The sequence below is a fragment of the Vicugna pacos genome, chromosome 6, assembly GCF_048564905.1.
Source record: "Vicugna pacos chromosome 6, VicPac4, whole genome shotgun sequence".
Lineage (NCBI taxonomy): Eukaryota > Metazoa > Chordata > Mammalia > Artiodactyla > Camelidae > Vicugna > Vicugna pacos.
Genome location: NC_132992.1, coordinates 10,766,925 through 10,779,594, shown reverse-complemented (window position 1 = coordinate 10,779,594; position 12,670 = coordinate 10,766,925). Strand labels below are relative to the sequence as shown.

General features: G+C 49.8%; 1 long non-coding RNA gene across 1 annotated transcript; it reads left to right on the top strand.

Moving 5' to 3' along the window:
- The first annotated feature begins 3,483 nt into the window (after window positions 1-3,483).
- LOC140696777 (uncharacterized) lies at window positions 3,484-12,608 on the top strand. Its single transcript, XR_012073284.1, has 3 exons — window positions 3,484-3,544; window positions 11,924-12,072; window positions 12,438-12,608. It is a non-coding gene; the product is annotated as an uncharacterized lncRNA (long non-coding RNA).
- Window positions 12,609-12,670: the final 62 nt, after the last annotated feature.

Here is a 12,670-nt window from a genome sequence, read left to right as displayed (position 1 = left end):
ATCATGAGCTTATCAGTTCCTGCATGGAAATGGAAGATTTTTATAGTTCTGGAAAAGTCTGCTGGTTCTCCACGGCCGTGACATCTTGTTTACACCATCGTTGGCTCAGCCACTCCACTCGCATCACTTCCACCAAAGTAAACGTCAGCCCTGATTCTGCAAAATGTCACACACTTCAAATTGTTGCATTTAAGTAAATTCTTGATATGTTATCCTGCTTTACTCCAGGCCCTTGAAACGCTTTTTAACGAAAACAGCTTAGACCTGTGGAAACAGGCAGTTCTGATATTTTCATTTTGAAGGTAAGTGGCAGAAATTTTGAGGCTGTGACTTCCAGACTTGCCTGAGTTCCCAGGCTCCCCATCTCCCATGCCCACCTTGTTGCTGGGCAAGAATCCAGCTCACCGCCCTGGGCTGGAAAGAGAGGCCGGGGCAGAGGGGAGGCTGCTCCAGGAGCCTCCACTGCCCTGTGTAATTACAGGTCGCCTGGCCGGTGACCGCTGCCCGCGGTGACTCGGGGACTGGCACCAGATGATGCCCCAAGTGCGCCTGCACCGTCTGAGTCACAGGCGGGAACTTGTTTTCCTCCTGCATCCCAGGCTGCACTCCAACATGACTGTGACAGAGGTGCAGAACCCCACGGCTTCTTGGCAATTAAGTGGTTCTCACACTTCTATTTTTAAAAGCCTTGGAAACGAGTAACCTGGGGGAGCAAGGTGGTTGGGTGAATGTCTTTCCAAATCTCTCCGTCAGAGGCCCTGTCCTGGGTGGGGTCCCAAAGCAACTGTGAAACCAAAATGCCATGACAGGCCTGCTCTGCAACCCTGCTCCTCAGATGATCAAAACAGACACACCCGGAGGAACCCAGACCCTCGCAGTCTGTCCTGTGTGACCACAGAGAGTATGTTCTGGCCTCAGGTCCCCAAGTGGTCCAGATGGTCGTCCCATCTGGGATTTGGCTGCAGTGGGTCCCAAGAAAGCTGGCCCAGAGAGGAGGCTGAGGGGTGGGGAGGCTGTTAGGTGGCATTCTTGGGATCTGCATCTGGGAAGGGAAGGGAAGGGAAGGCAAGAGGCGGGAAGGGGGCAGGTGTGAGTGGAGGAAGGAGTCGCGCTGGGGTGCATCTCAGCAGACCTTTGGGGGCTCTGAAATCTGGAGACCCCTCAGAGCATCAAAGGCACAGTGAAAGTCAGGCCTTTATACCCCATGCCAGTCAGGCATTTGTGTGGCCCCTGGGGGTGGGCAAACCAGGCAGCATGCCAGCAGCGGGGGGAGCAAGTGAGGTCTTACTTCCTGAAGCTGCATCACAGCATCCAGGATAGCATTTCATTTCTTCTGTTTCATCTGCAAGCATTTTTTTAATGGAAGTGAAATTCACATAACCTAAAATCATAAAATGAACCATTTTAAAGTGGACAATGCAGTGGTGTTTAGAGTTCACAGGGTTGTGCAACAACCACCTATATCACATTTCTAAATATTTTCATCACCCCAAATGAAAACGCTGCCCATTCAGCAGTCACTGCCTTCCCTCTCCCCCAGCCCTGGGCCAATGACAATCTGTTTTCTCTCTCTATGGATTTGCCTATTCTGGACTTTTCATATAAATGGAATCATATAATTTGTGACCTTTTGTACCAGGCTCATTTCACTTAGCGCAAGAGTTTCAAGAGTCATGCATGTCATAGCAGGTGTCAGTACTTCATTCCTTTTAGTAGCTGAGTAATACTTCATCACATGGATACACTATATTTGGTTTACCCATTCAGCTATTGATGGACTTTGGATTGTAGCATCTTTTTAAGAAGGAACTTAGGATCAATGTGGAAGTTCTTGATTGTCCAAGATATGACCTCACCTCATTTGGAAGCAGGAAAAGCCCACCTATTGTGTGGAAGGGACCTATCATGAATTTACATCCCAGAAGAGGCTTCTGCTCAACGGAAGGTCCAGCGCCTGCCAGCCTTCCTGGGCCTGACAGCGCCACTTCAAGCTTGTCCCCTACCCTCCTGCCAGCCCGGGGTGACCTTGACCCAGCCCTGCCACGTTCAGGACACAGAGAACTGTTTCTGGGTGTGCTCTCATTTCTGTCTGCTCCAGGGAACCAGCCTGGCACCTGGGACTTCATGCCTTTCTGTCTCCCAAGGCTGATGGGGAGTTTTTTCTCTCTAAGCCTTGGACCCATCCTCCTTGGCTTGAAGTCAAAGCGACCATTCTGGCAGACCCAGGGGCTGCACCCCCATCCTCCTAGGCTCAGCCCATCCGTGACTCTCCACATGGCTCTTCTGCCCCAACTCCATCCCCACCTGAAGGCAGAGAAGCTGCTGCCCTCCATGACTCCCCGGGTGCCTGGGTCAGTGTGAATACTGGCTGCATGGCCCCATCCCTGGCTCCTTGTCCGGGCTTTCTGGATTCTGTTTGTTCCACTCACCTCCTTCCCTGCCCCTCGGTGGTTGTACCCTTGTTCCCAGGCACTCCTGGGTGCCCCAGCACCTAGCACAGAGATGCTCAAAAAATACCTGTTGACTGAACAATCTCTTCCTTGGACATTTCAACTCCACACCTAAGAGCTTCTCTAGAAAACCCTTTATGAGAAGGACTTACACTGTCATTTGTTGTTCCAATTTTACATGCCCAGTCTGTGATCCTCACAGCAGTCTGGGGAGGCAGGCATTACTATTCCAGTCCTACAGATGAGGAAGTTCAGGGCTGAGCCTACCCAGGTGGGAAGGGGCAGGGCTGGGACCCGCCCCCCCTAGTACCTCTAGGACCAGCCCTGCTCCTCGGGTGCCCGGGCCCATCCGGTCAGTTCTAGGGTGAACCCACTCTGTGCCAGCCTTGGGGGTAATAACTGGGGTGGGGGCTGGGAGAGGCTTTCAAATGACTTTCAGTCTGATGTGGGGGTGGAAGCGGTGGTTCTACCACCAGGGCGAGAGGGAGCTGAGCTCAGCTGAGGGAAAAGCCCCCGATTCCATGGAGTTTGGGGTGACGTACAAACAACAATTTATATCATAACCAGGGACAAACTTTGCCCAAAGGACTTCTACCAGTTGAAAAACTTTACTGTTAAATCCCAGTCCAGAAATAAAGGCAGCCCCAGCTGAAGGACGGGGTGGAGTACGTCACATCTCATCGAGACATTGAGGGACATCCTCCCCGAGGGGCTTATTCCTTTCCCGGCAGTAGCTGCTGGGACTTGAGGACAGGACCATATCTTCCCGGGCTCCTTCCTGGCAGCAGACCCCGGCCGCCGGGAAACGCGGGCTGAGCAGACCCCGGAGGGACGCCCCGGGACGCGAGGAGGGACGGCAGCCCGAAGGGGAGGCACCGGTGAGCGAGGACGTCTCGCATTTCTATTTCTGGAGGGTGGAGCGCAGTGAACTGGGCAGGCCACGAGGAGCAGACGCCCAAGCGCAGACACAGGTGAGCCGCGCTCGGACGAACCACCGCGAGAGAATCCGAGCGCGCCTCACGCCTGCGTGCGGGGCGCCTGCGTGCGGGGCGTTGTCGGGGGTCGGCTGCCTCGGAGGCCCTGGGAGGAAGCAGGTACGCGGGGCTGCGGGGTCTTATCCGCCTCCTGGGCATGGTCATGCTCCCCCTCCCTCCTGCTCCCCCCGCACCCCTCCCTAGAGACCCCGGGGGTGCAAACCCAGCCCCTGGCCGGGGTGGGGGTGGGGTGGGGTAGCAGACCTGGCTGTGGGGACGGGTCTGTCGTGGGGAGAGAGGGAAGCCGGAGGAGGGTGCCAGGGAGGCCCATGTCCCAAACAGCCTGTCACCAGGTCACTTTGTTTCACTCTGTTCCTAAGGGGAGGCTCTGAAGCAACGGGGATGTGACTGTTCCAGGGTGAGAAGAAAGTTCTGGAGCCCTGGATGTGGGGAATAAGACAGGCCTGGATGGGACCCTGAGGTGGATGGTGTAGACACGGAGGGCAGGTTGAGGCTATGAAACGAACAGGAGAGTAAGACACACAGACAGAAAGACAGACAGAGGCAGAAGCATCCCGGAGCCCAGGAGGCAGGAGAAACCCGCCATGGAGAAACACCATGGCCTTTCCCCTCTCGGAGCCTTGGAGGTCCTAGGGTGGGGGCAGGTGCTGAAAGGCCCCAAGTCAGGCGGTGAACCCCATACTGGCTGCTTGCCTGGCAGGGGCGGGGTAGAAGTCCCTGAAGCTATAAATGGGTCCAAGTCTTTCCAGCAGGACGCCCTGTGGACAGGAAGGATGAGCCATGGGGGGTTGGGAAAGTGGGAGACTGCTCTGGAGACAGCTAGAAGCTTCTAGGCCGTCACCCTTAGCACACCCACACCTCCCTGCCGGCCTCTTCTTCTCTGCAGGAGGGTTAGAGGCCAAGACGGACCGGGGGTGGTCCTTCTCATTCTTCTCCCATCCTGTCCAGAGGGAAGGGGATGCTTTCTCACACGGGGGAAAAGGGTGGGGCAGGGTCGGGGGAGGGGCGAAAAAGGAGGAATGGGAAGGGAAGGCTGTGTCCCCAGCGCAGCTTGGGAAAAGGCCTGGGCAGCAGCCAAGGCCCAGCCACCTCCGGAGGAGAGCAGATGGCCTGGGCTCTCCCTCCTGAGAACTCCAGAACATCCCACCCTCCTCTGTGCTTCCCACGTTTCCTCAGATGCTTGTGAATCTGGCTCTAACTCTCATATCCCTGCTTATTGTTTCCTCTCAGATACTCCTCTTAGCTTCTACCTCAGCTGAAATCTGAAGCTTAGTTTCTTTGTCTCTCAGACTTATGTGAACGAGAGGACCCTAGGCAGAGGCAAATAGCTCTCACTGTACTTCCTTCTTAGGGCTCCAAGGACTCAAAATTGTTGCTATGGGGATTCCTTCATTTGTAGAGTAACTGTTTTCAGAAAACAGAATGATTCACAAGTTTTTAAAGGAGGAACAGAGTCCTTGGGGACGATATGATGTAATAGGGTTTAGGAGAGGAAGGATGCCTGGCTTCAGTTTGTATACTTTTTCCCTTTCCTCTTGGACTCTTGTGCAGGCTCAGGGCCCACGAGCAGCTCCCTCAGAGCCTCATTCTGCACACAGTGTTCTGGCTGATGCCTGACACCCGTTTGCCTCTTCAAAAACTCTTGAGAGCAGGTGTTTAAAATAATGTTAAAAACGCCCATCTAGGCTCACCAGGGAGTTCCTGTAAGAGTCTCTGAAAGTATCTTCGAGGCTATTTCTGGGACTAGCTGGCTGGATGAAGTTATTAGCTTGAGGGTGCCACAGGGTCTTTGCACATTCAGCTGCGTTCTGACTGGCCCAGCAGAGGACTTTCCCTCTACTGACTCTTTCTGAAAAGTTTGTAGTTACCAGTGCAGACTGGAAACTGAGGGTCCACAAAAGGGGAGGGAATGACCCAAGGCCTCATTGTATGTAAGTTGCAGAGTTAAGCCCAGGAGCTAGGCCTTCTTAGTAGCTGTGGCCAGTGGAGCAGGAGCTGCGGGGATGCTTTTATGAATAAACATATTGTCTAATAGTCAGCAAAGAAAAGGAGGTTGATTGGTGGAAGTCATCTAAAGAAAGAATGAGGGGCTAAAATGAGAATTAACATCTGATTGAGATGTCCTTTTCTTTTTGAGAAAGTGCTGCACTGGGAGTCAGCTGTGTGACCTTGAGGAAGCCACTCTCCCTCTCTGGGCCTCAACTTTCTCACCTGCTGAATGAGAAGGCTAGGCTTGAATGAGTACAGATCCCTTCTAGGAATGACATGCTTGTATACTTCCCTTGAGCTGGAAATACTCGTGAGAGTCTCTCCATGCCAGAATTGTTGTTTAAGGATCCTTGGTGGCCCACACCCCTTAGTCTGGAGCTCAAGGTTCTGTGTGATCTGTGCTCACTTTCCAGTCTCATCTTTCCAGTCTTTTTTTTTTTTTTTTGCTTCTTTTGCTACTCCTGTGGATTACTTGTTCCACAGTCTTGCTGACACCCTCAGTACAGAGCATGCCTCCTCCCCTACCAGTGCCCTGGCCAGAAGAAGTCCAGCTAGTCCATCAGCTCTCAATTAAGATGCCTCCTCCTTTGGAACCCTTCCCCACATCCTGAGTTTGGGTCATAATCCTGTATGCACCATCATTGCCTTCACCTGAACACGTGTTGTAATTATCCAGGCATTCAGTTCACTACATATTCCTGAATGATTAGCATGTGTTGTGACAATGACAAATTTGGACATAGTTCTGCCTTCATGGTGGACAAAGGGAGATATTAATTAAATAATCACACTCCTGAATGTGTAACTGCAGAGAAGTATGAAGAAGGAAAAGTGTTCCTTGAGTTCTTGTCTGAGATCTGGGAAGGAGAGGGTGGGATGTGGAAGGGAGATGTTCCCTGGAAGGGAGGACCACGTGCTGACTCTGGCAGAAGGGAGTGTGGAGGATGAGAAGGGCTGGAGGAAGGCCAGGGTGTGGGGAGGACTCCCAAAGTGGGGAGTTGGAGGGGTAAACCAAGTGGGGTGGGGAGAGGCCAGCCCTTGAGGGGCCAGGGTTGAGGGGTGTTGTCTTGATCAGAGGAGCCATCTGGGCAGCCTGTGAGGGGTTTCTAAGAGGGGAGTGGCAGATCAAATTTGTGTTTCCGAGCAATTATCTTGGTTGCTGTGCGTAGCCTGGAGTGGTGACTTGCAGCCCCAGTTGTGTTGGAAGCACAGAGAAGTTTGAAGAGGACCCACACTTTGGCCTCCCCTCCAGATATCCCCATTCAGTTGGTCTGGAGGGAGGCAAAAGGGAAGAAGGCGCTCAGTAGGAGACCCTGCAAGGTGCACCTGGGAGATGAGAGCACCTTGGGCCAAAATAAGGTCCAGGGATGTTTAGAGATGAAATGGACACAGTTTGGCAGTTAATTCCCATGGGGATGAAGGAGAAGGCGGTGTCAAGGATGAGCCCTGAGTTTCTGGCTTGTGCAAGTAGACAGAAGGGGTGGCATACTGAGACGAGAACACAGGCAACGCTGAGGTGTTGGGGCACAGGCAGCGGATCGCAGAGACAGGCCCCTGAGTACCCCCGGCATCTCCTGATGCTGGGTGCCTGTGCAGGGCTGGAGGCCGGGCTTTGGCTGGGCCCCGCAGCCCCACGGACCACTCACCCCCAGAGGCTGCAGTGGGCGGGGAGCAGCTCTTGGAGGGTGGCTGTGACCCTTCCTTCGGGCTTCAAATGGAGATGCGAGGGAGGCCCAGAGGCAGAGAACACCCCAGCCAGCAGATCCCAGGAGCCTGTCCCAGGCAGCCTAGCATATGGTAAAGGCATAATACTGCACATTTGGAAAGAGTAACGGCACTAAGTGGTCCCGAGGCCGTGCGCGGGTGTCAGCGGGGCTCCTGCCTGCCTCGGATTTAGTGGGCACTTGTGGGCAATGGGAGCTGGCCGTCAGCTTCCGCAGAGTCCCTCGGCAGGATTTGAGAGCAGTCTGAAAATCTGTCCATGTTCATTTCCTCCAGCCATTTGATGCAGGAGAGAAAGACTCCACTTGGAATTGGGGAACTGAGTCCTAGGCCTGTTTTGGTGGGTGACAAATTTTGTGACCGTGGGTAAGTCACTGATCTCACCAGATCCTGGAAGGGACAGGAGCAGTAGGAACACCCAGACCTGCCCTCTCTAGAGGCCCACGGGCTCCCTGGCCGTGCCACAGACCCTGGGCAAAGCGCAACCAAGTTTCCTGGAGGAAGATGGGGGTGAGGATGAGGTGGGAGAAGGGAGGAAAAGAGGAGGGAGGGTTGAGGGGGAGGAGGAGAGGGAAACCTGTCTCCCCACTACCACCAGGACCACTCCTACCCTGTCTTCCCTGCGTCTTCACCTGTGGGCAGGAGGAATTGCAGTATGTGTTTACACCACAATGACTTTTTTTCCTCTTGATTTTTTTTTAAATTGCAGTATAGTTGATTTACAATGTTGTGTTAATTTCTGGTGTACAGCGTAGTGATTCAGTTATATATACATATTTATATTTTTTCATTATAGGTTATTATAAGCTATTGAATGTAGTTCCCTGTGCTATACAGTAGGACCTTGTTATTCATCTATTCTGTATATAGTAGTTTGTACTTGCTGATTCCAAACTCCTAATTTATCCCTTCCCCTCTTTGCCCTTTGGTAACCATAAGTTTGTTTTCTGTGTCTGTATGTCTATTTCTGTTTTGTAAATAAGTTCATCTGTATCTTTTTTTTTAGATTCCACATGTAAGTGATGTCATATATTTGTCTTTCTCTGATTTACTTCACTTGGTAAGATAATCTCTAGGTCCATCCATGTTGCTGCACATGGCCTTATTTCATTCTTTTTTTTATGGCTGAGTAGTATTGCATTGTGTGTGTGTGTGTGTATATATATGTGTATATATGTGTGTGTGTGTGTGTGTGTGTGTGTGTGTGTGTATCTCACAGCTTCTTTATCCAGTCATCTGTCAGTGGACATTTAGCTTGTTCCCATGTCTTGGCTATTGTAAACAGTGCTGCTGTGACCACTGGGGTGCATGTATCTTTTTGAACTGGAGTTTTCTCCAGACGTATGCCCAGGAGTGGGATTGCTGGATCATATGGTTACTCTGTATTTTTGTTTTTTTAAGGAAGCCCCATACTATTTTCCATAGTGTCTACACCAAATTACATTCCCACCAACAGTGTATGAGGGTTCCCTGTTCTCCACACCTTCTCCAGCATTGGTTGTTTGTGGACTTTTGAATGATCGCCATTCTGACCAGTGTGAGGTGATACCTAACTGTAGTTTTGATTTGCATTTCTCAGATAATTAGCGATATTAAGTGTCTTTTCATGTGCCTTTTGACCATCTGTAGGTCTTCATTGGAGAAATGTTTGTTTAGGTCTTCTACATATTTTTTGATTGGGTTGTTTGGTTTTTGGTTATTGAGTTGTACGAGCTGTTTGTATATTCTGAAAGTTAAGCCCTTGTCAGTCCCATCTTTTGCAAATATTTTCTCCCATTCTGTAGGTTATATTTCATTTTGTTTATGGTTTCCTTTGCTGTGCAACACAGTGACTTTAAATGAAACTCCATGGTTGCACTTCAAGTTGTTTTTATGTTTCATTTTACTTCTGTATGAGCACCTGTAATAACTACACCAGTACATGCATTTTTTGTGTTTGTTTGTAAGTGCTTTCCTCAAACGTTTTTGTACACCCCCCCAGTCCCTTTACATATGCCTGTAACCCAAGGTGACGGTTACTGAAAGCTTGCCTTTTCCTCCTTGTACATTCAAACATATTCACATGTAAGCAGTGTCACTCCTTTTCTGTCACTGTTTGTTTTACAGAAGTTACATCACACAATAAACAATTCTCTGCCATTTGTTTTGCTCTCTGAACAGTAAATACACCACGAAAATCCCTCTGCGTGAGCAGATAGACTTATTCTTTGTTTATTCTTATTTATTTGTCTATTCTTATCTCTTTATTCTTTGGTGTGTAATATTCCATGATATGGACTTAATAAAGCACTCCTACCCGGCCAGAAGTTTTTTCCCCCACTGGTAAAATAGAAAGAGGTTTTTTTTTTTTTTAATGCTGAAGATTTTAGTGAGGTCTTTTTACCTGGCAGGGAGCTGAACTAGATGGTTGAAGAGCAGAGACTGGCAAGCACTGCATGTAGGTTTGTTGGTAAAGACAAAGTGTGGGTTTTGTTTCAAGGAGTCCACTGTGCTGCCTGTGGGGTGAGAGCTGTGTCCCTTAGCAGTCCTGGAAACTCATGCCTGCAGGAGTGAAGCCTCGCATTAAACCCCCTGGCAGAGGGCAGCCCTCATGGAGAAAATTCTAGCGGTAAAGTGCAGAGGTCAGAAATTATCTGATGTGCCATGTGGCCAAGACATGAAGCAAAGTAGGAAAAAGTGGGGTTATTCAGTGTGTTGGCTGAACAGTCCCCTCTTCCCCATTGACTTTGCCCCAGGAATTTCAATAGCTCCAGGTTATTTTTGGTGTTTAGTTTCCCCTCATTGGAGATTGAGCCACCCATCTCTTGATTTTCTAACTGCAGGACGGATGAAAGTCTGAGATTTCAATCAAAAGCTTAAGAAAATAATAATCCTTGGTTGCCCTAATTCTTTCCTGAAAATACCTCACACTGACAGAAATTGTCGTTAAGCCCCTTTTCTCTTCTGTCGTGCTTTAAATTTCTTCCTTAATTAAAAAGAAGTATTTACCTGATGTGAGCTCCTAAGTGCTTAGTTATTTTAACTGACCTTGTTTCTTTTTTCCTTATCTTAACCAGTGACTTGATAACTCTGTAACTTCCTATTCTCCTCTCTTAACGTGCCCATTGTCTCTGTCACGGAGGGAACATAACAGGGAACTTTATAATCAGTCCATTTCTATTCCCACGGCATGAAAAGCTGTGTCGGTAACAAACAGAAAGCAGAGAGTCCCTAAATCAACTGGCCCTAAATTGACTTTTTGTCCTTAGCGGAGATTTTAGAATGGTGTTCTCAGAATAACATTTCACTTTCATTCAACCGTACCAACATATGATGACATTATCTGAAAATTAATGGAGAATTAATGTCCACATTCCAAAGTACCTGGCTGAATTCACTGTGTAAAAAAAAAGAGGTGGGGGGCAGCAAACGGATACAGCACTGAACCCCAGCAACTGTTGATTGACAGAATTTTTTTCCCATCCCTTAAGGCGATCAAGTATAGTACCCAGTCTGAGAATGCCTCAAAGTCACGCCATCCAGTGAGTTGGATCCTTCAGCTCAGGGGATTGTGACAGAATTAAGTCTGACTCAACAAATGAGGTCACTGGGAAGAAGCACTGGCGTTAAATTTCCTGTTAATGCCAGGAGCTAATTTACTAAACCGTCATCTGCTTGTGGTTCCAGAAGACCATGGGGTAAATTCCAGACACTGCCAGGGCTGCAGATAGCTCGTGCATGAAGTCACCGAAGCCCAGTCCCTGTGACTTTTGGTGACCATCTCTCAGTACCCCAGAAAGTATTTCCAGAGACAGGATGCCATTTTGGTGTATAAAGCCTTTGAAATCTGTGTGTGTTAAATCTAGAAATGCTGTGACTCTCGGTGCCAGGAGACTCGAGTCCTGGTTCTGGTTCTGCCACAGATGTTAACTGCAATTCAAGTCACTGAAAGGCTCTTAGGGTGTTTCTAGATTAGATATTGTACTGTATCAAGAGGTGTAGGAAAGTAAGAAAAGTTACTCTGTCATTCACCGGTTGTCAGACATAAAGAATACCTTTCCCCTACTTCTCTGAGCCCTAGGTTCTTTATCTGTCAGGGGTCTCTTCCTCTGGTAGCCCCTTGGGGGTCAACCTGGCCTTCTAGCTCATTTGTCACTGCTTCACACACTCTGCCTCTGGCCCTGGGGAAGCAGGAAACAGAGCTGAGCCCCCCAGCTTCCTCCTGAAATTGCCCTCCTCACAGTTTCTCAGCTGTGTCTTCCACAGTCTCTCCGAATTCTTGGCTGGGCAACCACTGTCCTTAAACTAGATCAGGTCTACTGGGTTCCTGGAGGCAGCAATGCGTAAGGGCAGCTTGTGGGACTTTGGGCCACAGATCATTTATTAATCAGCCATGTGAGCCTTGGTTTTCTCCTTTGTAAAATAGAGATAATACATCTGCTTTGCTGGGAATTTCTGAGGATGAGATCAAAGAACATGGGTGAGAGGGCCTGGCTTATTGCAGGAGCTGAATCTGCATCCTTCTTTCCCTCCTCCTTCCCCACCCAGCTGCCTGCAGGCACCGTCTCCTCCTTCCTGATTAGATGCTCCTTTTTCTCTCTTTGCAAAAGAGATGCAGAAAGCAGATTTAGCCACCTGTCTGTGCCTTTTCCTGGAGAAGCCTTCACAAGGCGCATCTCCCTTTCCATAGGGGCCTTCTCTGACTCTTTACATTTGGAGTTATCGGCGGTGGGGGGAACATCTGGATGTGTCACCTAGATTTTCACGTTACATCTGGATGTGTCACAGAGCCGCAGCGATAACTGCACACTGAGAATCACGTTGTTTGTGCTGCCTGCCAGCCAAGAGCCGGCTTCACGTGGGCCAATGCGTAGGTGATGGGGTGGCCCCCGAGGACGCAAAAAGGAACTCTAGGACCTGAAGAAATGAGGAGTCAGGTAGGATCTTAGTAAATGGGTTTCACTGAAGGTGGTTGACACATTGCTCCTAAACTCCCTGCTTCCTGCTGTTTTCACCGGAGAGAACACAATGAGGGCTGGAAATCAAAGTAGGCAAAGGTTTCCTGAGTTGCTTGGGTTATTCCTTTGAATCCAGGGTCCTGGGATAACAGGGCCTATCAGCCACCCCAATTTCACACCTTCCCCTTTTCTCCATTCTGCAGGGGGAGCAGGAAGAGAGCAGGGAGGTGATTCTGGAAGGGCTGCCCTTGGTCCCACCCTCCTGGGGCCTGCCCACCACCTTCTGCCCCTCCACTCTCTCTCCATCCGTCTTCCTCCTCTCTGTTTTTTGTCTGTCCCTATAGGTGTCCAGGGGCTCGCGGGTCACCTTTGTCATCATAAACTCGTGTGTTCCAGAGTGTGCTCTGTGGAACACTTACTAGAGAATGTGCCTACCAAAAATTGATGCCCCGGGCAACTGCAGGGATTGCCGCACACTCCAGGTTGTCTTTCTCGGAGGTTCTCGATTCACATCATCTATTATGAGCCCTGAAAAATTCCATAATAAATGAATTAATGTTGCTTAGCTTGTTTTCCC